The sequence below is a fragment of the Mastigoproctus giganteus genome, chromosome 7 (genome assembly GCF_048544385.1).
Source record: "Mastigoproctus giganteus isolate SK-2022 chromosome 7, ASM4854438v1, whole genome shotgun sequence".
Classification (NCBI taxonomy): domain Eukaryota; kingdom Metazoa; phylum Arthropoda; class Arachnida; order Uropygi; family Thelyphonidae; genus Mastigoproctus; species Mastigoproctus giganteus.
The window spans coordinates 51,645,293-51,669,044 of NC_143581.1; the positions used below are offsets into that span (position 1 = coordinate 51,645,293).

The following is a 23,752-nucleotide window of genomic DNA, read 5'->3' on the forward strand; positions in this document are numbered from 1 at the left end:
CTGCTGGGAGCCATCATGGAATATATTAGGGTAACTAAGAGAAAGGTCAAGTGCATGCATACTTCCATGTACACTTAGGCTAGATATAAAGTATATAAAATTGATGAATTTCAAGTGCCAATCAAAACATCAAAAGCAGTTAAGTGTTGAGATATCAGAGACATGGTGTCACACAGATATAAGCAGTGCAGAATCGGAATTTGCAGAGTACAATGTGGACAGACAGGGTAAGAAGGGAGGAGGAGGGGTTATGCTGTTACTTAAGAAACAAAATCTAACAAAGTGCATCCAGTTGACACGGGTACACAGGTGGACAGTGCAATGTTGAGTCTGTTAAGTGTGACATAAACACTGGGAAATGATAGTAGGAGTATGTTATAGGCCTAATGACTCCGATAACTACAATGACCAGTTGTGCAGAGAAATAGGATGGGCCAGTAAATCAGAGTGTCTTGTAATGGGGGATTTTAAATTTCCAAATATTGAGTAGAACTTGTGGGTTGGTCACTCAAAGGCTAACAAAGCTTTTGTGGATTTATTGGATGATTGTTTTCTACAGCAACATCGAAGGGCAACCAGAAGGAGTAATACCATTGATTTGATTATCAGCAATGTTTATTCATGCATTATGAATTTGCAGATAAAGGAACCACTAGGTGACATTGATCACAGTGTACTGATGTGGGATTTACTCAAAGATGTAACTACCATGAAGAGTAAAGGAAAGGGTTTTTGTTTTCGAAATTCTATGCAGCAGGATCAACTGATCGTGTTACCAAAGGGGAATTCTAAATGGGAAGCCTTCAGGGACTTAATCTTGGAGCCTACTAGGCTTTTCATACCAAATAAGAAATACCGTTCAAGGTTCAGGCCTAAATGGATGTCAGTTGTTGTTGTTATTTGGTTTTTAAGAGCAAAACAACTAAGGTCATATTGCTCCAGGGATATGCATGGTCATTCCCTGACCTTTCCGAATCCTCCATATTTGGTGGCGCCTCTAGCCAGGTGGGCAGGAGCAGCAGTGCATAGCACACACTTCTTGATTAGACCGGGGTTCGAGCCCGTGACCACCAAATATGGAGGATGCGGAAAGGTCAGGGAATGACCACCGCATATATACCCGAAGCAATATGGCCTTAGTTGCTAATGCTCCTAAAAACCAAATAACAAACAAATCATATTTGGTGGCTCACGGGCTCGAACCCGTCTAATCACGAAGTGTGTGCTACGCACTGCTGCTCCTGGTTTTGGAGGCACCAATGGATGTCGGATGAATTAATGAGACTTGGGACAGAGAAGAAAAATGCATAGGATGCATATAAATTATCAGGCAACACTATGGCAGATATAGGCTAGTCCGTAATCAAGTCACAAATGAGGTTAGACAGATTATGAGAAATCTTTGACAAAGGACAAAAAGAAAAACAGCAAAGAGTTCATTACTTATGTAAACTCTAGAAGGAAGGGGATGAACCAGACTGGTCCACTTAACTTAGATGGTTCGACTATTGATGATCCTGCTCAAGTAGCTGATAAACTGAATGAGTATTTTGCATCTACATTCACACATGAGGAGTTATTCAAGGAGGGGAATGTCAGAAATTTATCAAATTCCAACACAGAGATAAAGTGATTTTGTAATAACAAAGAGCAGAGTGGAGGAGAAATTGTTGAAGTTAAACATAAAAAAGGCATCTGGGATCTATCCAGTAAGAAAGGAGGAGGCAGCAAGGGAAGTAAGGAAACCCTTAGCCATAATTATGAGGGCATCCTTAGAGTCAGGGGAGGTCTCCATGCACTGGATATGTGCAAATGTATCCCCACTTCACAAAGAAGGTTCAAAGGGTGACAAATAATTATAGACCTGTAAGTTTAAATTCTGTTCCAGGGAAAATAATGGAGTCACTGTTTAAAGAGGGGCTACAGGATCACCTAGTAAGACAGCAGTAATAGTTCAGACACAGCATGAGTTTGTTAAAGGGAAGTCTTGTCTGGCCAAATTTGATTGAATACTATGATGTGGTAACAAAGGAACTGGATGCAAAAAATAATTTTGATATCATATACTTGGATTTCAGGAAAGCTTTCGATATTATTGCACACGGAAGACTGCTGTACAAACTGGACCGGTACGGCATTAAGGGCAAGTTACTACAATGGATAAAGGAATGAGTTGAGCGGGAGATGGCAGAGAGTGTTAATAAATGGACACTGCTCTACGTGGACTAATGTTATTAGCAGAGTTCCCCAGGTTTCAGTGCTAGGCCCATTGTTGTTTTGTGTATTTATCAATGATATTGATGAAGGTATATCAAAGCTTATGTCCAAGTGTGCAGATGATACAAAGGTTGGCAGGGTTGTTAATGACGGTAAAGATATTATGCTACTGCAACAGGATCTGGAAAATTTAGGCAGAGGGGCTGAGAAGGAGCAACTGAAGTTTAACATTGACAAATGCAAAGTACAACATGGGTAGCAGTAACCAAAGAGGCATTAGCATCACTCCCATTTCAACCCTCTGTTTGTTCGAAATACCTGTCCAGCTGAGGCTTAAATTTATTTATTTATTTAGGCTATCAACTTCCACAACAAGGGATGGAAGTCTGTTCCACCAACCAACTACCCGCTGGCTAAAGGCAAATTTCCGCACGTCTATCCTACATGTGTCTTTCCTCAATTTTAATTTATGCCCTCTCAGGTGATTATTCTGAGCAAGAGGAAGAATCCCATCTGCATCGAGCATGCTCAAACCATTCAAGGCTTTATACACCTCTATCAGATCACCTCGCCGGTGCCTAGTCTCCAGATACTGTAATTGGCAAAACTTAAGCCTTTCTTCTTAAGAGCAACCCTTTGTTCCATTCATTAATCGTATTGCCCTTCTCTGTACTCGTTTCAGCAGCTCTACATCCTTCTTGAAATGAGGCCTCCAGACCTGTATACAGTACTCATGGTGTGGCCTGACCATTACCTTATACAAGGGAATAATCACCTCCTTATAGCTGCTAGAAAAATTCCTGTATATCACTGACAAGACACCATGAGCTTCTCTTGCAGCCTGTCTGCACTGCTCAGAGAAGTTCATATCTGCCTGCACAATAACCCCCACATCCTTTTCATTCTCTACCACTCTCAGTCTAGTACCACAGAGTTGATACGTTGCTCTGGGGTTACCGTTCCCCATATGTAGTACTTTACATTTGTCAATGTTAAACTTCATTGGCCACCTCTCACCCGTCTGCTCAACCTTTCCAGATCCTGTTGTAGTAGCATAATGTCAGTAGTGTCCTTGCCAATCTTTGTATCATCTCCAAACTTGAACATTAAGCTAGATATACCATCATCAGTATCATTTATAAATACAGAAAACAACAATGGACTCAACACTGAACCCTGAGGGACTCCACTAATAACATTAGTCCACAATGAGCAGTGTCCATTGATTACCACTCTGTCTTCTCCCCCTCAACCATCCCTTTATGCACAGCAGCAATTTGCCTCCAATGCCACACTGCTCCAATTTGTGCAGCAGTCTTCCATGTGCAACAGTATCAAAAGCCTTTCTAAGATCCAAATATATAATATCAGTTACTCCCTGCATCCAGTTATTTTGTAATCATAGTATCCAATCAAATTGGTCAGGCATGACTTTCCCTTAACGAAACCATGCCGTGTCCGAGCTATAACTGAAGTCTTGTCTAGATGATCCTGCAGTGCTTCTTTAACCAGTGCCTCCATTAATTTTCCTGGAACAGAAGTTAAACTCACAGGTCTATCATTACATGTGTCAGCCTTTGATCCTCCTTTGTGAATTGTTGTCACATTTGTACATCTCCAGTCTATGGGTACCTGACCTGAGTCCAAAGAAGCTCTCATAATTATGGCTAAGGGCTTGCTTATTTCCTTTGCTGCCTCCTTTAATATAACTGGATAAATCCAATCCACACAGGGTGCCTTTTTTTTTATGTTTATCCTCTACAATTTCTCCTCCACTTTCCTACTTCACCTCTAGCATTCCCCTTCCTGACTAACTCCTCATGTGTGAATGTAGATGCAAAATACTCATTTAGTTTGTTAGCCACCTGAGCAGGATCATCAACAGTTGAACTGTCAATATCCAGTGGACCAATCTGATTCATCCTTTTCCTTCTAGAGTTTACATAGGTAAAGAACTCTTTTCTGTTTTTCTTTGCATTCTTTGCCAAGGATTTCTCATAATCTGCTTTTGCTTGCCTAATCTTCTTTTTGACTTGGTTACAGACCAGCTTATATCGATCATAGGCTTCCATGTCACCCATTAATTTATATGTATCAAATGCATTTTTCTTCTCTGCCATATGTCTTTGTTGGGATATAAAGCCCAGTAGCTTTCAAGATAAATTATTTGAATGCTTCCCATTTTGAATTTGCTGTTGGTAACATCATCAGTTAGTCGCACTGTATAGGGCACCTCTGTAGCCAGGTGAGCAGGAGCAGCAGCAGCAGTGCGTAGCACACGCTTCTTGATTAGACCGGGGGTTCGAGCCCGTGACCACCAAATACAGAGGATGCGAAAAGGTCAGGGAATGACCACCGCATATCCTTGGAGGAATATGGCCTTAGTTGCTAACGCTCCTAAAAACCAAATAAAAAACAAAACAAACAAACCACTGTATAGAATTTAAATATTGTCTCAGACCATCGTAGTTGCCTTTACGAAAGCAAAAATCCTTCCCTTTACCCCTGATGGTAGTTACCTCTTTGAATAAATCCCACTTCAGCACACTCTGATCACTGCCACCTAGTGGTTCCTTTATCTGCAGATTCTTAATGCATGAAGAATCGCTACTGATAATCAGATCAAGAGTATTACTCCCTCTAGTTGCCTCCCGAACATGCTGATGTAGAAAACAATCATCCAATAAATCCACAAAAGCCTTGCTAGTGTGTGTGTGAGTGACCAACCCACAAATTGTAGTCAATATCTGGGAAATTGAAATCCCCCATTATAAGACTCTGATTTACTGGCCGACTATTTCCCTGTACAGTTTCTTATTATACTCATCAGAGTCATTATGCCTATAGCACACTCCCACTCTTGATTTTGATCTCCAAATGCTTATGTCACACCAAACTGTCTTGACACTGCACTGTCCAGCGATGTCGGCTGGCTTCACTTCCTTGGATTTTGTGTGTTTCTTAACTAATAGCATAACCCCTCCTACCTATCCTGTCAATCCTTTCTATAGAGCCATACTGTTCCTTCTTGACTTGGTTCCACTGAGAAACAACAGAGCAAGGCCAACTGACTTCATTAGATTCTCTTCGAGAAACGTCAATTGGGAAGCATATGACAGCTCCATAGAACTGGACTTTCCAAATACAGACCCATCACAGATGTCCTCGCTAAATGCAGGGGACTTGACCACCTTTATCCAGCACTCCATACTCAGAGCCTCATACAGGTCCTCAAGGAAGGTGTTTTGCCCATGGTGGACCCGGGAACTCACCATCCTTCATAAGTCAGTCCACACTGAGTGCAGGAACTACCAGCGACACCGTGATTGGCCAGCTCCTGAGGTTGAACGCCTTCATAGGGATTATATCGCCAAAAAGAATGAGTATACCAAGGCAATTGCAGCCAGAAAGAGAGAAACTTGGGCAAATTTCGTAAAAGAAACCAACCGTTCAAATCCATGGGGCCTGGCATATAAGATCTAGAGAGAGAATACCTTCTCCCAGAAATATTCAACACTGTTTCAGTAGACGCTCAGGAAACTAAGTGTTGGCAGGATTCTGCCAACCTTATTCTAGACAAACTGTTTCCACCTGATGACATCTCTGACGATCACCCAGAACATTCAGCAATTATATAGCAAAAGAGCAAGCGAACCCATTCTCACTAGAAGAACTGGGAGCAGTCCTTAAAAACATTAATGCCAAAAAGTGTCCAGGCCTTGACCTAATAGAATACATCTTTATCATTTGCTTTCACACACTGCGGCCTCACCATCTATTCCTTCTCTTCAATAAATGCTTGGATGCTTCCCAAAAGAATGGACATTTGCTCTCATTCGCCTCATCAAGAAGCCTCACAAACCACCAACAGACCCCCGCAGCTTCCGGCCTATTGCCCTGCTGGCTAACCTTGGTAAGGTTCTCGAGTGACTCATGGCTCTCAGGGTTGTCTCCATGCTACAAATGCATGATTTGGTCACACCATGCCAGTATGGCTTCACCTGTGGAAGGTCGTGTGAAGAAGCTCTTTTCGATTTGGTCTTACATATTGAAAGTTCTGAAGAAAAATTCGAATTGATCATCTTCATAGACTTCGAGGGAGCCTTCAACACTGTCTGGTGGGATAGGGCCTAGGCACGTCTTTGAACTGCTGCTTGCCCCCGGCAATTATACAGCCTCTTCCAGAATTATTTTTCCAACCGAGCAGTTATTCTCAAGTCAAAATTCCAGCAAATCACCAGATCAGTAAATTGAGGTTATTCCCAAGGGTCAGTCCTGGGACCCCGCATTTGGAATATAGTCCTCCAAGACTGGCTCTCCTGCACCTTCAGGAATGCGAAAATTGTGGCCTTCGCTGATGATCTCGCAGTGGTGGTGTCAGGGCATTCACAGAAGGCCATTGAAGTAAACGCAAACTAGGTCCTCGACGATCTCTTATCTTGGGCCGCACTTAATAAGTTGTATATCAACCCAACAAAAACTAAAACAATGATATTCAAGAATAGACTGGATCTCAGGCACCCACCCCAGGTAAAGATATTTAATGCTCAACTGCCAATCGTCACCGAAACCAAGGTACTTGGGGTGATTATTGACCACAAACTCAGCTTTCTCCCACATCTTGTTAATCTAAGAAACAAACTTAAGAGATTCTCAGGAACCATCATACGCATCTCTAAAAATGATTGGGGACTCTCCAAAAGGTCCCTGCAGTATTACAACGCAGTATTTTTACCAATTGTGACCTACGCAGCCGGAGCCTGGTTCCATCGGGTAACTCTTGTAAAGATGTGAGAGAAGCTTGGAACCATCCAGAGGTCAATGTTAATGGCAATCTGCCGAGTGTGTAGAACAGTCTCCCCTCCTGCCATTCAGGTCATTGCGGGAGCACTTCCGCTCGATCTATATGTCATCTTCCGAGGATTGTGCTTCCGAATTACAAGAAATATCCCAACAAGGATCCTCGACATTGAGGTTAATCTGGATGCAGACCCCAAGGCTGAGATGACCCATTGCTACAACGAGCTCTTCAACATTTGGCCAACTCGATGGCATAACTCAACACTGGGCATTTTCACAAGAAGATTCCTACCTGATGTAACCTACGCTGCTACTAAATCTGTAGTCTTGGTTTACCCCTTCACTAGAAACGTCATACCTAATTACCAGACACGGATCCATGAATGAAAAATTACACCATCTGGTTCAACACCCAACAGATCTCTGCCATTCTGGAGCCAAGGAGAACTGGTGGAATGTACTATTCGGGTGCATCACGTATGCTGATCTGAGACACAACCTTGTCAGCTGTACACAGATCTCTGGCGAGCATCTAGAGCTCTTCCTACAGAACCCTAGCAATCTCCCTGCACTGCAAATCTACTCAGCTGAAGTCTTTAAGCACAGACGACGGATTAACAGGCCCCCAGTGGCAAACATCGATGACCCAGCACTGAACTGAAACCGATCATGTATTTCCCCCTCCTCGTCGTGCTACATGGGCTGTGCAGCTTGTTTCTGCGGCCTGTGTGCAGGACGGGAAAACACCATCTCTCTCTCTCCCTTTTTATTTTTTCTCTTTTTTTATTATTATTTTTTTTTCCCCCCATCTTTTCTTTTCTCGTTCTACAATCAGTCACATGGCCTTTTTTTTTCTCTTTTCTTTTGTGTTCTTAAGTGTTGCTTTTTTTTTTAATATTATTTTTGTTTTGTTTCGCATTCTACAGTAATATCACATTTTATTTTATTTATTTTTTATTTTTTTCCCCTCTCTCCTTATTGCGTTCTTCAGGGTTGCTGTCATACTGTTGGGTTTTTTTTTTAGTTTTTTTTTAATTCTTTGCACCACGGAAAAATCAAAAAAATATATATTTGTATTTTTTTTCTTTCTTTTCTTTTCACCGTGGGAAAATCTAAATTTTCTCTTTTTTTTTTCCTCTCCTCTGCAGTTGGGCCCCTTGAGGAATCTGGCCCACCTTTTGGCAACATCAGGTGGATCAGAGTCTCGTATTGAGACAGTACATGTTTAGCTGGGATTGGCCCATCTTCCTGTGGTGTGGAAGAGTACCCAGAATCATCTGTCCAGGTGACTGATGCTTCTGGGTAGCTAAGTGGCCAGAACATAACAACAGAACACACGCAAAATACACACAAACCTCCATCACACACATATCTGGCCCATTTGTAGTGATACTGTTCTTCACAGAGATACGAGGCGGAGTTGAACTAACATTCTAGGAGCCGCCCCTTACAAAAACACATGTACACATTGTACTCTCTAAATTCCAGTCCAGCATTACTTATATCTGTGTGACACCACGTCTGATATCCCAACAATATCTGCCTTTGATGTTTTGAGCAATACCTCAAATTCATCAAATTTATTTACCAAACTCCTAGCATTGGTGTACACGCAAGTATACATGCACCTGTTCCTATTCTTAGCTACCCTAATACAACCCATGTGTTTACTTGTACCACAATGACTCCCAGCAGTCTCTGAAGTACCTTGCATCTTGTTTTCCAGGCTGCTCCTTATTCCAATAGAAGCAGTGCAAGAATCACTTTCACCTCTGCCAGTGGCTATTGTTAATCTATTAGTCCTTGTATTCCCCCCCAAAGCTAGCAGTTTTCCGACCCACCTAACAGTGCCACGATAGCATCAGCAAATATTCTTGTACCCTTTCTATTTAAGTATATACCATCCCTGTAGAAGCAGTCTCTCCTGTTAACAAGTACAGACCAGGCTGAAAAAAATTCTACCCCTTTAGCCTTGCGCAATCTTTCCAGGGCCGAATAGATCAACAATGCTCTCATCATATACTCCCTCCTATCGTGTCTGGGCAGAATTGCAGACACTTTCAAATTCAACCCTAATTCACGGCTTTTTTTTTTCAATAGTGACCTGTACTTGTTAAGTAATTCTGCCGATCTCCTACTCTTAATATCATTAGTGCCAACGTGCACAACAATATCACTTTTGTGCCCTTAAAAGATTGATATCCGCTCTACAACTTCATCAACCTTTGCCCCTGGCAGACATACCCTGGTCCTGTTCCACCTATACTTTTTACATTTCATGTTCCCCTGACAATAGAGTCACCAACAACTACTAGTTCCTGTGGGACCAGCGCATTCTGCCTTGGGAGTTGCCGCTGTGTTGCGTGATGTTCAAGTGCAAGCTCTGGCGTTGATTTGGGCAGCTGAGAGCTTGATGGCTCCTCAATATAGATCCTTTGAGGGCATCCACCCTGTCCTTCAAGCTCTCATATAGGCCCATAACAATGCTGAGTTATCACCTGATTTCCTTACATTGCGTACACACACACACACATCCCCCATGGCAATATCATGTCCCATACCCGATTGTCCACAAACATCATGCAAGCAGTGCATTTTAAAAGGCTGTGATTCAGAGGGCAACTGCCCCCCTGAGTTCTGGTCTGAGTCATGATTTCGATTTAATTTCAATACAAAATTATAACCCTATATATCTATATATATTTCAGTATCGAGTATTATCTAAGAGTTCCGTTTATAACTTCCGTATCAAGTTATGTATTAATTAATTATGTTACGTTTGTAAAATCCAAGTCGTTATATGTATTTAGTTAAAAAGTACAATTTAATTGACAATGAAGTTTAACAAGATTAATAGATTTTACTGATTAATTGCCAATATTATATAATATACTAAGCTAACGCTATCTAGTTCGGGATATACCATTATATCGTATAACAATGGCGGCAAGTTATGAACGGTAAATCTACAGACACTTAAGTATTAAATTAACTTCAAATATCGCTGTCTCAATTCAGAATAAACCAAGGCTCTTGACAAGGTCTATAAGCTACTTATAGAAAATATTTTAATATAACAATTGGTCAATAAAGCGACTAAATATGGCCTTGTACAACTGTGTGGAACTACACGCAGGAAGGTGAAGAATGAAAAAAGACCTGGAGATAATTCTGCAGTCAAATATGAAGTTCTCTGAACAGTGCAGACGGGATGCCAGAGGTCATGGAGTTTTGTCAATGATATAAAGGAATTTTGATATTAGCATTAGCATTAGTAGAGGCCTATGATGCAAGAAAGCAAGCTTATTCAGCATCAGCCAAAAAAAAAAAAAAAAAAACACACCACTCCCATTTCACCCCTCCGTTCGTTCGAAGTACCTGTCCAGTTGAGCTTTAAATTTGTTTAGGCTATCAACTTCAACAACAAGTGATGGAAGTCGGTTCCACTAACCAACCACCTGTTGGCCAAAGGCAAATTTCCGCACATCTATCCGACATCCGTCCTTCCTCAATTTGAATTTATGCCCTCTGAGGTGATTATTCTGAGCAAGATGAAGAATCCCATTGGCACTGAGCATGCTCAAACCATTCAAAGCCTTATACACCTGTATCAGATCACCTCGCCAGTGCCTAGTCTCCAGACTCTGTAATTTGCAAAACTTAAGCCTTTCTTCGTAAGAGCAACCCTTTGTTCCATTCACTAATCTTGTTGCCCTTCTCAGTACCCATTCCAGCAGCTCTACATCCTTCTTGAAATGAGGCCTCCAGACCTGTATACAGTACTGAAGATGTGGCCTAACCATTGCCTTATACAAGGGAATAATCACCTCCTTATCCCTGCTAGAAAAATTCCTGTATATCATTGACAAGACACCATGAGCTACTCTTGCAGCTCTTCTGCACTGCTCAGAGAACTTCATATCTGCTTGCACAATTACCCCCAGGTCCTTTTCATTCTCCACCACTGTCAGTGTAGTACCGCAGAGTTGATACGTTGCTCTGGGGTTACTGATTCCCATATGTAGTACTTTACGTTTGTCAATGTCAAACTTCATTTGCCACCTCTCAGCCCATCTGTTCAACCATTCCAGATCCTGTTGCAGCAGCATAGCGTCAGTAGTGTCCTTAACAACCCTGCCAACCTTTGTATCATCTGCAAACTTGGACATTAAACTTGATATCCCATCATCAATATCATTCATAAACACCGAAAACAACAACGGACCCAACACTGAACCCTGAGGCACAACATGGTACTACTTCAACGTGGACTAATAACATTAGTCCATGTTGAGCAGTGTCCATTGATTACCACTCTGTCTTCTGCCACTCAACCATCCCCTTATCCATAGCAGCAATTTGCCTCCAATGCCACACTGCTCCAATTTGTGCAGCAGTCTTCCATGTGCAACAGTATCAAAAGCCTTTCTAAGATCCAAATATATAATATCAAAGTTATTCCCTGCATCCAGTTCTTTTGTGACTACATCATAGTATCCAATCAAATTGGTCAGGCAAGACCTGCCCTTAACAAAACCATGCTGCGTCTGAGCTATAACTGAATTCTTGTCTAGTTGATCCTGCAGTGCTTCTTTAACCAGTGCCTCCATTAATTTTCCTGGAACCGAAGTTAAACTAACAGGTCTCTAATTACTTGTCAGCCTTTGATCCTCCTTCGTGAATTGGGGTTACATTTGCACATCTCCAGTCTATGGGTACCTCCCCTGAGTCCAAAGAAGCTCTCATAATTATGGCTAGGGGTTTGCTTACTTCCTTTAATATAACTGGATAGATCCCATCCACCCCAGGTGCCTTTTTTATGTTTATCCTCAACAATCTCTCCTCCACTTTCCTCTCAGTTATTACAAAATCATCCAGCTCACTGCCAATGTTTACTTTACCTACATCATTCTCCTTCCTGAATAACTCCTCATGCGTGAATGTAGATGCAAAATACTCATTTAGATTCTTAGCCACCTGAGCAGGTTCCTCAACTGTTGAACCATCAATATCCAGTGGACCAATCTGATTCATCCCTTTCCTTCTTGAGTTTAAATATGTAAAGAACTCTTTTCTGTTTTTCTTTGCATCCTTTGCCAAGGATTTTTCGTAGTCTGCCTTTGCCTGCCTAATCTCCTTTGACTTGGTTACAGACCAACTTATATCTATCATAGGCTTCCATGTCACCCATTAATTTGTATGTATCCCATGCATTTTTCTTCTCCGCCACATGTCTCATTAGTTCATCTGACAACCATTTAGGCCTAAACCTTGAACAATATTTCTTAGTTGGTATGTAAAGCCTGGTAGCCTCCAAGATTAGTTCCTTGAATGCTTCCCATTTTGAGTTTGCTGTTGGTAACATCATCAGTTGGTCCCACTGTATAGAATTTAAATACTGTCTCAGACCATCATAGTCGCCTTTACGAAAACAAAAACCCTTCCCTTTACCTCTGATGGTAGTTACCTCCTTGAGTAAATCCCACTTCAACACACTGTGATCACTGCCACCTAGTGGTTCATTTTTCTGCAGATTCTTAATGCATGAAGAATCACTACTGATAATCAAATCAAGAGTATTGCTCCCTCTTGTTGCCTCACGAACATGCTGATGTAGAAAACAATCATCCAATAAATCCACAAAATCCTTGCTAGTGTGTGAGTGACCAACCAACAAATTCCAGTCAATATCTGGGAGATTAAAATCCCCCATTATAAGACTCTCTGATTTACTGGCTCACTCTATTTCCCTGTACAATATCTTATTATACTCATCAGAGTCATTAGGCCTATAGCACACTCCTACTCTCAATTTTGATTTCCCTATGCTTATGTCACACCAAACTGACTCGACACTGCCCTGTCCATCGATGTTGACTGGCTTCACTTCCTTGGACTTTATGTGTTTCTTAATTAATAGCATAACCCCTCCTCCCCTCCTGTCCTGTCTATCCTTTCTATACACATTGTATTCCCCAAATTCCAGTTCCGCATTACTTATATCTGTGTGACACCACGTCTCTGATATCCCAACAATATCTGCCTTTGATGTTTTGAGCAATACCTCAAATTCATCAAATTTATTTACCAAACTCCTAGCATTGGTGTACACGCAGGTATACATGCACCTTTCTATTCTTAGCTACCCTAACACAACCCATGTGTTTACTTGTACCACAATGACTCCCAGCAGTCTCTGAAATATCCTGCATCTTGTTTTTCAGGCTTCTGCTCATTTCAATAGAAGCAGTGCAAGAATCACTTCCACCTCTGCCAGTGGCTACTGTTAATCTATGAGTCCTTGTATCCCCCCCCAACTAGCAGTTTTCCAACCCACCTAACACTGCCTCAACAGCATCAGCAAAAATTCTTGCACCCTTTCTATTTAAGTGTATCCCATCCCTGTAGAAGCAATCTCTCCTGTTAACAAGTACAGTCCAGGCTGAAAAAAATTCTACCCCTTGAGCCTTGCACAATCCCTGCAGGGTCGAATTGATCGACAAGGCGTACTGTATACAGGTCTAAAGACCTCAATTTTAGGAAAGATGTAGAGTTACTAGAACGAGTACAGAGAAGTGGAACAAGATTGTCGAGAGGAACAAAGGGTTGCGCTTATGTAGAAAGGCTTAAATTCTGCAAATTGCAGCAGCTGGAGGCTAGGCACCTGTGACGTGATCTGATTGCAGTGTATAAGGCCTTGAATGGTTTGAGCAGGCTCAAAGCTGACACAATACTTCCGCTTGCTCAGATTAAGAACTGAAGGGGCATAGATTCAAAATGAGGAAAGACAGTTGTAGAATAGATGTGTGCAAGTTTGCCTTTGGCCAGCGGGCGGTTGATTGCTGGAATAGACGTCCATCTGTTGTGGAAGTTGTTAGCTTAAATAAATTTAAGGCTGAACTAGACAAACATTTGGAGTGACTGGATAGGTGAAATGGGAAGGGTTTTTTTTTTTTTTTTTTTTTTTGGCTGATGCTGTATAAGCTTGCTTACTTGCATCATATGGTTCAACTAATTCTAACTAGTGAGTCAACAGCAGGAATTCACAAAAGGGAATGAAAACGTTCATTTTTTACAGCTAACATAATAGCAGGGTTTTCCCAGCACAAATTCTCAAACCGTGTTAGAGCGAAACCTTGTTGTAGAAGTACCATGTTGTACGAGGATTGCTGAAATTTATCAATCGTGTTAGAGCGAAACCATGTTGTAAAAGTACCATGTTGTGCGAGGATTGCACAACATGGTACTACTTCTAATTTATCAATCGCGTTAGAGCGAAACCATGTTGTAGAAGTACCGTGTTATATTGGGGGTTGCCTGTACTGAAGATCTCAGGATCAGTAAATGATAATCTACAAATGGAAGCATACTGGTTTTCTGAAAATATCATGATATAACCCAGAAAACCTCTGAAGCTGATGAAATGTGATAGGAGAGTCCTACAAAGCATCGTCGGCTCAAAATGCAGGTCAACGTTGTTGCAGGTCAACATACAGGCCATCAGTGTGATGACTGGAACACATGTCAGCACTAGTACAGTGAGGTGAAGGATATGAATTATCAGTGTCATGCAGCCACCCACAAGCCACTAATCATACTAATTAATGGCAGCTGCCATCTAGCTTGGTGTAAGGTTCACCATTCTCAGACTGCCGATAAAGGGAATGCTGTGCTTTGGAGTGATGTGTCATTGTACATGGTTTACCTGCTGAGGGTTGTGGGTGGTATAGAGGCCAGGAAAAATTTACCCACCATACTGTATCATCCTTACAATGAAGTTTGACAGAGGCAGCATAATGGTCTGGGGCTGTTTTCCATGGCTTTTCCAGGGACCATTGGTTATTTTAGACAAAACATGAATGCTGAGGTCTATTTAGACATCCTGGACAAATAATGTCTTACCTACACATTAGATATTTTCCGGAAGTAATAGGACATATTGGAAGAGACCAGGTTCATTAACACAAATATGAAAATTGGCAGGGCAACTGGTCCAGATTAAATTTCTTCTTAACTGTTTAAGAAAGTTAAACTTAACAAGGAATTTAATTGTTTCCTTCAAGTTATGTTTGTCATTTGGTTTTTAGGAGCATTAGCAACTAAGGCCATATTGCTCCAGGATAAGCGGTGGTCGTTCCCTGACCTTTCCGCATCCTCCGTATTTGGTGGTCACAGGCTCGAACCCCGGTCTAATCAAGAAGCGTGTGCTATGCACTGCTGCTCCTGCCCACCCAACTACGGAGGCACCTGTCCTTCAAGGGATTGACTAATATTGTTACATAGAGGGCAAGGCTTCAGAGTAGATGAATCACTAATAACCATATCTAAGAAACCCAAAGCATACTAGGTATAGAACAATCAGCTTACTGAACCGTGTCCGCAAAATCCTTGTTAAAACAATACACAACAGAATTTATTCAAAAGTGAATTTCATTAGAAATACCCAATTTAAATTTGCAACAGGAATTGGAACAAGAGAAGCTATTTCACACAATGTTCAGAAGGCATATGAAAGAACTGTCCTACTCTTACTGTTCTTTGTAGACTAAAAATAGGTATTTGAAAAGATCATGGAAACTACTAATTGAAATCCTATATAACACAGGATTTCAATTAGTTTGCCATACCTTGGGTTGAGAAATGGAGAAACATTTGACTGAGGTCAGAAGTGCAACACAAGGTCCTAACACCAATTCTCCATAATTTATATACAGAAAAAAATAATATAAGAAACTCTGGATGAGATTAGTATTAATTTAACACTTCACCAGCTTCCCTTACTCATATAGTAATCAGTATCTTTGTGTGTGTGTGTGTGTGTGTGTGTGTGTGTGTGTGTGTGTGTGTGTGTGTGTGTGTGTGTGTGTGTGTGTGTGTGTGTGTGTGGGCACATTACATTATGTTGATACTACATTTATTACCTTTGTACAGTTGGCAAAACACTCAAGACATGTTTAGATTAGTTAAACAAAAGCTTTTTATCAGCATTCAAAAAAAGCTGAAGGTGTCAAAAAAGCAAGCATAGTACACAGCATAGTGTTCAAGTTTTCAACTTACTCTTGATTTTTAAGGAGTCCTTATGTGCTGTAATGTAATAACTAGATTGTATGTATAGCTTAGCTTAATTTTCAGTACTCACCTCATAGTACTTAGGTAGTGGAAAGTTTTACCACATACATAGTGGTTATAGGATTCTAATAACTTACAGGGATTATGGGTTTAAACTAAGTTATGGGCTATAAAAATTTTCCTAAGAAAGGAAAGTGCACCTTCCATTCTATGGTTGCCTAATTAAATTAAATTAAATTAAGAAAAAAGTAAAATAGAAGCTAATAGCCTTGTTTAGACTCTTCATTCAGTGCTTGCGGGAGTGAAGCATAGTATTGTGCCTTTGTTATCTTCAATATTTTTATTTAAAATTGTAGGTGATATAAATTCCTACTAATTAATATTTATTACTCTTAATATGGCTAAGATGAAATCAAATGTATGGAATTATTTTGCTCGAAAGAGCAAAGATGAAGCACAATGTTCGAAATGTCAGAAGATAATGAAATCGTCTGGAGGATCTACATCATCTTTGATGTTGCATTTAAAGAAAATGCGTCAGATTGACATTAAACAAGATAACAGTGAACCTCCCGTAAAAATGGTAAGAACATTAGAAAACTTTATCGTTAAAAAATCTATGGAAGAAGAGATTTCAAAATTAGCTGCTTTAGATGGATTTTCTTTTAATTCAATTGCCAAGAGTGAGTTTATACAATCAAGCCTTCACCTTCAGAGAAATAAATACGATAAATTACCACCAGCCTCAGTGAATGGAATTAAAAATATGGTTCTGAATTATTATAAAACTAAGAAAGAACTCGTTCAGCATTTCAAAAATTCATTGGTTTTGGGTGCATGGTATTCATTGACTCTAGACGAATATACATGTATAGAAAATAACAGGTATATGAATATAAATGTGCATTCAAAAGACAATCATTGGTCGTTAGGTCTTATTGAGATTAATGGTTCACTTGATAGCAGAAGAACTGAGCAAATTGTGAATGGACACTTGAAGGAATTTGGTTTGACCTTGGATGAGGATATTGTTGCCTGCACCACCGATGGAGCAGCAATGATGATTAAGTTTGCCATTACGCCTAATCATCAACAATGTATAGCCCATTGTATACATCTGTCACTTACAGATGTACTTTATGAAAAAGCAATCAATCATGGTGCCACAGTCTCTGAGTCTCCCAAAGACGATGAAGAAAATGAAAATAATGAAGAAAGTAGTGATGATCAAGTTGAAGAAAGACAGCAAGGCATGCTTTATCAAACCGACTTTACCAATGAGCTCATTTATTTCTTCAATCCAATGGCCAATATTGCACAAACTATTAACAAAGTCAGAAAAATTTGCAAGCTTTTTCGAAAATTGCCTACCAAAAATGACATATTACAAAATTTTGTTAAACCAAATTTAATGGGAAAGAATATAAACTTAAAAAACTTATATTAGATTGCAAGACTAGATGGGATAGCACATTCTATATGATTGAGAGATTTTTGAAATTGAAAAACTGCATTCCAAATGCTCTGTGTAGTACTGTCAACTGAAGCTGTGTCTGACGATGAATGGAAAACACTTGAATTGCTATGTGAAACTTTGCGACCAGTTGAAATGATTCTGAAGGCTATAACCTCAGAAGATACAGACTTACTTAAAGCAGAGTCTTCAATAGAATTTCTGCTTGCTAAGCTTGATACAGCAGAAAACCCATTTGCTTTAAAGTTTCACCAAAGCCTTTTGCAGCGTTACAATGCAAGACAAAATTGCCAAACTGTGGCTTTGCTGAGCTATCTACACAACCCCAAAAAGTTTAGGAAAGAAGATTCCGGTTCAAGAACTTTTGATTTTTCAAGTAAGCAAGTTATGAAAAAGCATGCTGAAGAGATTTATCAGAGATTATTTGCAAAACATTCCAAAGGAGTCTTAGCGTTGAATGAAGAAACTGCAAATAAACTAACTGTTCTTTTAGAAGAAAACAAAGACTCTTCCAATGTTGGAGATACACTCGTGCGAGAGTATGATAGTGTAATAAAGAGATTAACTGAAGAGCCTTCAAAATATCAGAGTGAATCGGAAATCAGCAAAGAATTTAAAATATTGGAGGCAACTAGCAGTAGAAGTGAAAAGCTGGAGAAAGTTTTTATAGAGCACTGCTGACCATTAAACCAACAAGTGTCCAATCTGAGAGAGTGTTTTCGATCACTGGTCTCTTTAACACGAAAATAAGGTCAAGTCTATCAGGAAAAATGCTTAATATACTGTGTTTTTTTAAAGGATCATTTTCAGAAAAAAGCTGAGCAATAAATTGTAAAGTAATTTCCCCAAGATGTTTTTTTTCACATTATTTCTATTTATTTATTATTATTGGGCTTATTATTTTCTTGTTTACTATACGAGAAGATTGTTTTGATTCAAAGGATTTGAATACAATTTGTAATTTTGTATAATCTCTAGCTGGTTACTTTTTTGGAGAATTTTAATTTTTTTATTTTTTTTACTATAAGAGGTGAAAAAAATTTTTAAAAGATTTGATTACAATTTGTACAATCTACCCAAGATAAAATAAATACCTGTGTTATACGCTTGTAATTATTTTCCCTAAGTCTGAGAACTTCGGTTAAACTCAGTTTTGAAATTTCTCGTTTTTATGCAAGCCCTAGTGCCTACTCTCAAGTCACTGCAATTTACAGAACTTAAGCCTTTCTTGGTAAGAGCACCCCTTTGTTCCCTCACCAATCTTGTTGCCCTTCTTTGTACTCTTTCTAGCAACACTACATCCTTTCTGAAATGAGGCCTCCAGATGTGTGCACAGTACTCTAGGTATGGCCTGACCATTGCCTTCAACATCAGGATAATGACCTCCCTGTCCCTGCTAGCAAAACTCCTATATATCATTGACAAGACTCCATGATCTGCCTTGGCAGCCCATCTGCACTGCTCAGAAAACTTCATATTTGACTACGCAATTACCCCAGTTCTTTTTCACTTTCCACTTCCGAGTGTAGTGCCACACAGTTGGTACATTTCTCTTCAGTTATCGCTACCCATATGCAGTACTTTGCAGTTGTCAATGTTAAACTTCAGTTGCCACTTTTCAGCCCATTTGACCAACTTATCTAGACCCAGTTGGAGTACAATACTGTCTTTACAGTTGTTAACAACCATGTCAACCTTTGTATCATCTGCAAAACTGGGCATTATTCCTGATATACCTTCATCAATATCAATGATGGGCCCAGCACCGAACCCTGGGGAACACCACTAATAACATTTGTCCACGAAGGGCAGAGTTCATTGATTACCACTCTCTGTCGTCTCCCATTCAACCATTCCTTTATCCATTGTAGCAACTTACCCTTAATGCCATACATCTCCAATTTGTACAGCAGTTATCCATGTGCAACAGTATCAAAAGCTTTCCTGAAATCCAAGTACAGCAGGCCCTCGTTATAAGGGGGTTCGGTTTACGCTGATTTGCTATAATGCTGTTCTTATATTATAACCCATATCTGACTATTACACTGTTACAAATCGCTATAATTCTCTTTTACCAGCGTACAGATTGCTTTTTTGCCATATTTAACAAAAACGTTTCATCTGATGCAGTCGATAGCTTGAAAATGAATAGTTAAACAGCATTAAAATGTTTCCCGCTCTCAGTGAAATTTTCTTGCATGCTAATTTAATTACAGTACAGTGACTTGTTACGTATTCAGATATCAACATTTTAAAAAATGATCAAGTATATTGCTTGTAATATTTGCGTTATATGCATTTCTCCGAAGTCTAGTCATCATTCAGTACAGTATTAGACATCATGCGTAACGGACAGTTTACTGGAACGGTGTATCATAATTAATGTAACCAACACAGTTACATATTCAAAGAGTTTAATAATGGTGGATAAGAATGAAAAAGCACCATCTGGATGCAGTACGAGACTACAAATGTAAGAAAAAGAATGAATTTAAAAATTAAATTAGTCGTTTTTAAGCGAATCAATTCCGGTCAACGACAAGCGGATGTGTGCCATAATTTAGAACGGGCAAGTTTAACTGTAAGAACAATTATAAAAAATTAAGAATTAAACTTAGCAGCAGGGAAGACAGCTGTCCACTGCAAGCAACTAGGGCTAGGTCGGCTATTAGGATTGAAATGGAAAGACTAACTAATTTTATTGGAGATAATATCCAATGAAGAATTCAGTAAGTTAAATATTATTAAAAAGATGGAGAAAGATTAGCCTATAATGACGATCTGAAGAAAATTCACCTAAAAAAAAAATGTTTAACCATTTAAAACTAGTAAGGGCTGGTTGAATAGATTTAAAATTCACAAGTGCAGATCAAGGAGCCGAAACTTTCAAAAAAGAACTTGTTAAAATTATTGAAGAGGGGTATTATGTGTTGAACTTCTCAACGAGTTTTTAACGTAGGTGAAGCAGGACTTTTTTTGGAAACGAATGCATAAAAGAAGTTTCATATTGAAAAAAAACATGCCAGGTTTCAAAGTGGCAAAGGATGGTTGACTTTATTGTTGGGTGTTAATACTACAAGAGGTTTTAATTTAAAACCCCTTTTAGTTTATCAGGAAGAGGGCCAAAGTACAACCCAAAATCAACACATTTTTCATGATTAAATTAATCAATTAAATTAAATCAATTAAAATCATGATTAATTGGAATTAAGTTTAATTTTGATACGTAAGTAGTTACCACATAAATATATACTTATGTAATGCAAAATATTTTTATTCAAATATTTGTACAAATATTTGAATATTAAATATTTTGACCTAACATTTGTTCATCTTTTTTAATACCGTTTATTATTGATTAGGAAATATCCTATGGCACCAACCGCATCTCACAAATACATATGTTACCATATGGTAATGTGGCGCTCGCTTAGCGGAGATTCACTTAGCGCCGACCAGGCTAGCCGAGTGGGTAAAGTACCTGCCCGGCAACCCAAAGGTCGCGGGTTCAATTCCCGCCTCGGGTTTGGATCAAAGTACTGCAAAAACCTTGGGAGGTGCAATATGGCCACAGAAGCCGATGCGCCAACTACCAAATCAAAAAAAAAAAAAAAAAAATTCACTTAGCGCACTATTTTTCTGGAACGAATTATCAGTGTTAAGCGGATAAGGTTTACCTGTATATAATATCAAAATTATTTTTGACATTCAGTTCCTTTGTGACCGCATCATAGTATCCAATCAAATTGGTCAGACAAGACTTCCCTTCAACAAACCCATGCTGTGTCTTAACTGCATGTCTTATTACTGCAGTCTTGTTTCGACGATCCTGCAATGCTTCTTTAACCAGTGACTCCATTATTTTCCCCGGAATAAAAGTTAAACTAACATGTCTATAGTTACTTTTGTCACCTTTTGAACCCCTTTGTGAATTGGTGATACATTTGTAGACCTCCAGTACATGGGGACTTCCCCTGAGTCCAAGGAAGCTCTCATAATTATGGGTAAGGGTTTGCTTACTTCCCTTGCTGCCTACTTCCTTATAACTGGATAGATTCCATCTGTTCCAGGTGCCTTTTTTTGTTTAACTTCAACAATTTCTCCTCCATTTTGCTCTCAGTTATTACAAAATCGCTTAGCTCCCTGTTAGAGTTTGATAAACTTCTGGTATTCGCCTCCTTGAATAACTACTCATATGTGAATATAGATGCAAAATGTTCATTCAGTTTATCAGCTACTTGAGCAGGATCATCAATAGTCGAACCAACTATGTTAAGTGGACCAATCTGATTCATCCCCTTCCTTAGAATTTACATAAATAAAGAACTCTTTGGTGTTTTTCTTTGCATCCTTTGCCACAGATTTCTCGTAATCTACATTCGCCTGCCTGCCTAACCTCCTTTGTGACTTGATTACAGACTATTTTATACATGCCATAGGCTTCTGTGTTGTGTGATAATTTATATGCATCCCATGCATTTTTCTTCTCTGCCACAAGCTTCCTTCATCTAACATTCATTTGGGCCTGAACCTTGAACAGTATTTCTTAGTTGGTATGAAAAGCCTAGTAGCCTCCAAGATTAAGTCCCTGAAGCCTTCCAATTTAGAATTCACCATTGGAAACATCATCAGTTGATCCCACTGTATAGAATTTAAAAACTGTCTGAGACCAATTTAGTCACCTTTATGAAAACAAAAACCTTTCCCTTTACCGTTGATGGTAGTTACATCTTTATATAAATCCCACATCAGCACACTGTGAGCACTGTCATCTAGTGGTTCCTTTATCTGCAAATTCTTAATGCATGAATAATCACTGCTGATAATCAGATCAAGGGTATTCCACCCTCTGGCTGCACCTCGAACATGTTACTGTAAATCCAATAAATCCACAAAAGTCTTGCTAGCATGCGATTGACCAACCCACAAGTTCCAGTCAATATTTAGAAAGTTAAAATCCCCCATTACAAGGTATTCTGGTTTACTGGCCCATTTTATTTCTCTGCAGAACTGTTCATTGTACTCATCAGAGTCATTAGGCCTATAACATACTCCTACTCTCACTTTCCCTTTCCCAGTGTTTATGTCACACCAAACAGACTCAACATTGCACTGCCTAGCCGTGTCAACTGGTTGCACTTCCTTAGATTTTGTGTTTCTTAACTAACAGCATAACCCCTCCTACCCTTTCTGCACACATTGTACTCCCTAAATTCCAATTGATCAATGCTCAGTGAAGAATTTCCTAGTGTCCACAGTACACCATTAAGGACAGATGCATCAGCTGCATCGGCAGTCACGATCACAGTGACCAACACTCAAATCAAATCCTGCTTTTGTGGAAGCAGTTTTTAATTGTAGAGAGCCTCACTGCGTTCCATATTGCACTAACCAAGATTATAGCTTGTAGTACAACTATACTTTTGCAAAATTTTGAATTTTTTTCTTTATCAAGTTTTGAAATCAGGTGTTAAAGAATGCATTTATTATTATTAGCCGTATGGTGCAAGGAACCCTGAGGCTTTTGCTACAGCCAAAAAAAAAAAAAAAAAAAAAAATTCAGTGTTACCCTGAGATCGAGAGAGAAGTAGAAGGGAATCACAAAGAAAGAGAAAAATTATGATATCCAACTCCAGAACCTGGGTGTGCCAAGCCTATACTTAAACTGGGTTGTCAATATTTCACTTTAAGTTTGCAATATTCTTTGATCTAGTTAGTGGTTGAGAAGTGGATATAATGGTGGGTGGGGAAAAAAAACACCATTTCAGCATTAGTCAGTTTAATGTGTGGGTGAAATGTGGCATTATCAAGAAATAAATTAACTTTTCTATTCTGGCTTCTATTCTATCAGTCTTTTATCCAACTAGATCAGCTATTCTGTCATTATCTCCTTAGTCATCCAAGTCTCATTGTTTGATTTCCAATGTACATTGAGTTTGCTTAAATCTAAACTTTTAAAACATCTTGTTTTCATAGATTTGACTATAACAAGAGGTATTTCAGGCATGTCCATCCTGCCTATACACAAAAGCACAGTTAGATGTTCCTAGCACATTTCCTCTCTATGGCACATTATTTTTTCTGTAACTGCACAAAAAAACAAAGGACCCACTTCATCAGCATTCAATATGTTTCCTGGTAAGTATACAACAAGTAATGACAGCAGCCTTTTCCCCCCATCGGCAACGGTTT

At 39.4% G+C, this 23,752-nt stretch overlaps 1 protein-coding gene across 2 annotated transcripts in view; it reads right to left on the reverse strand.

The window, feature by feature from the left end:
* The window catches only part of LOC150082890 (deubiquitinase OTUD6B-like), a 373,124-nt gene that overhangs the window by 226,745 nt on the left and 122,627 nt on the right, over positions 1 to 23,752 (reverse strand). The gene's annotated exons all lie outside the window — the stretch shown is intronic.